General features: G+C 36.0%; 1 long non-coding RNA gene and 1 pseudogene across 1 annotated transcript; one reads left to right on the top strand and one right to left on the bottom strand.

The window, feature by feature from the left end:
• LOC111814921 lies at positions 1-2,235 on the bottom strand. The gene is made up of 3 exons (XR_002819774.1): positions 2,036-2,235; positions 547-659; positions 1-31 (listed from the first exon to the last, which is right to left on the bottom strand). It is a non-coding gene; the product is annotated as an uncharacterized LOC111814921 (long non-coding RNA).
• Positions 1,820-2,040, top strand: LOC111814922 (annotated as a pseudogene).
• Positions 2,236-2,794: the final 559 nt, after the last annotated feature.

Raw genomic sequence — 2,794 nt, 5'->3', positions numbered from 1 at the left:
TAGGGATTGGGATCTGCTGCACGGAAGCTGGCTGCAATGCAATAAGAAAACAGCACCTCTGTAAAAATTTAATGAACATCTTACCTGTAAGTGATAACACTCAAAAGTAACATTCTGAGACAAAAAAAGGATAAAAGGTAATGGCCTACACCAACTCCCTTTTCTACTTGTCAGAGGAAGCTAGTACTTGTACGTAATACATCTTCATGCTTTCATCCCTCCATCTGTGGGTTACCTTCCACAAGCTTAAATATCACAGGAGTTCTCTTATAAGAGAAACTCATAACTGAAGAGCAAAACAAAAGACAGGCAACAAGAAAGAGGAAACTAGGTCTTTTGCAAATGAGAATGTAAGTGTCAAAATCTATCACTTACACTACTAAGCTCTAGTATATTGGGGAAAAGTTTTACATTTTGCTACCAGCCTATCAAGACAATCATGAGTTGGTTATAACTTCTGAAAGTCTGTAATTTGTAGTCCAAAATAGGTGTAACAAATATAAACCAGAAACAAACACAAGGTCAAGGCAGTCTTTTGAGATTTACCTGAGAGAGACCAGGTTGGAAGCCTTGCTGCTGAGCCAAGGACGGTGGAGCCAATCGTGCATGCTGGGTATTAAATAAATGACTTGTGTCCATGTAGAACGCTGGGATTTGAGCTGGAGACCATTAGGAAAAATAAGCAGTCATGTCTAATTTTGTAACTTTTTACATAGTAAACAAAAACCAAGTTTTATAAATTTCAAATTAATTAAGCTCTCTGATTTTTGGTGGTACCTAGGATTGAACTCAGAACCCTGTGCTTACCAGGCAAGCGCTTATTCTACTGAGCTATCTCCCTGGCCCTTAAGTTCTCTGAAAACACCACTACCAACAGAAAAACTAGACATGTGAGATGATGTAAATGCAAAAGGATACAATGCTTCTAGTACAGGTACATGTAAACTAAAACAGTATAATTCTAGTACTAATGAGGCTATAATAAAGTAATAGACATTCAGACAATGTCACTGCGAACATATTGGTAAAATTTCACATAAAAATTCAAAACAAATCTTATTGAACTAGCAAATCTAATCCAACCATAAATCTATATACAAGAATGTAGCAAAATTTTACAAAGCAATTCATGATTAATCATTTTTAAATGAGTCTGATAGATTAACACATACTATTTTTGTGACTTATGTAATACATTAGAGACCCTGTATCATTTTTAATTGATACATTATCATAAGCAACATTCAAATGAACACTATTAAAGTCTATAAAATTACTTGATATCAAATCTGTTATTACAGTTGGTGTGTGCACATAAATTCTCTAAGATATTGTTCAGAAAGAATTATGTCAACGTATACAGTTAAAGCATTGTTAATAATGCAGGTATCAGTAAGTGCCGGTTATTATCAGTCTTTCTATGAGAGGTAATAATATCACTTTACATACTGTTTTTACTTGGAACTTAAGTCATTATTGGGATTAAATACAAATGTTTCAGAGAAATACCAATATTCAGCAGGACCTGCTAGCTCACCCCTCTATATAATTTTCTTTCGTTATTTGACATAAGATCAAGCTACGAAGCTCAGGCTGGCTTTGAACTTGTGATTCTCCTGCCCCAGCCTCACAAGTGGGGGACGGCGAAGGGCACTAAGCCACCCTACTATTTTTTGTTCCTTCACTCAAGAAGTTCGTTATATTGTTAAGACTTCAAATAACAAAAAGTTTTGCTATTTGATTGTAACAGTGTCCTGTGTATAAATTACTCTGCTAACTATTACATACTAATTTGTCATAAGTATACAAGAAATAACTCATATTTTCTTGGTCTTTTGGCTAAGATCAAGTGTAGTATGTGCTCTTAGCAGTCTGATAATTATTTGCAGGAAACAACTGCCAAGAGCCCTAGGATTCAGCCTTGTATGTGGACATACTTACAAAGGATATAAAAAAAATACTTAAACTTTAAGGGCTAAAACATTTTTAAGTGTTCACTTTCAAAATTCTTTATACTCAACCCTAAAAATCTTACCTGCTGCAGACTGAGACACATAAACTTGTGGACTCTGTTGCTGCTGGGCAATAAGGGAAGGCATACAGCTCAACTGTGAAAAATGACTTGCAGAAGGCAGGCTGCTTGTCTGTAACTGCTGGGGTTTCACTTTACAAATATTTGGAGGATCTGATGTGGTTGTAGACTTTGTACTTAAAGAAGAGGTAGTGTATGTACCAGCTCCTATATTTAGGAAGGGATAAAAGGGGAAAACAAAACATATTTAAAAGTGCCACTGTCCATAGTACCAACAACTAGAAAATTAATCCTTATGCCCATCAAGTACGGCAGGCTTTCTTGATCTGTGGGTTTCACACTGTTAGGTATCATAATCTACAGATAGTCTGAAGCACACCAGAGAATGCACACAGGCCACATGCAAATAATATGCTATTCCTGTATGACAGACTTGTTATAAACCCACAGACTTTGCTGCTGTGGAGGTAGAGTTCAGCAACCAACCTCCTTTGGACTCCAAAGGATGACTGCATGTATGTCTTGCTTCAAGCCCAAACTGGGTATGACTTACAAAAGGAAGGAATACTCATCATTAAATCCACTTATGGGGCTGGGGAGACAAGCTCAAGGGCCCGAATTCAATCCCTGGTTCTGCCAAAAATTAAAAAAAAAAAAAAAAAAAAAAACCTATGATTACAAAACTTGGAAAAATATAAATAGTTGTAAATTAAAATAAATAAGCAAACCACAAATCTCAAACTAAGGAGGCCAAGAGCTTAC

This window comes from Octodon degus, unplaced genomic scaffold (genome assembly GCF_000260255.1).
Source record: "Octodon degus isolate 3935 unplaced genomic scaffold, OctDeg1.0 scaffold01893, whole genome shotgun sequence".
In the NCBI taxonomy this organism is placed as follows: domain Eukaryota; kingdom Metazoa; phylum Chordata; class Mammalia; order Rodentia; family Octodontidae; genus Octodon; species Octodon degus.
The sequence above is the reverse complement of the archived record's forward strand: the minus strand, read 5'-3'. Positions and strand labels throughout refer to the sequence as shown.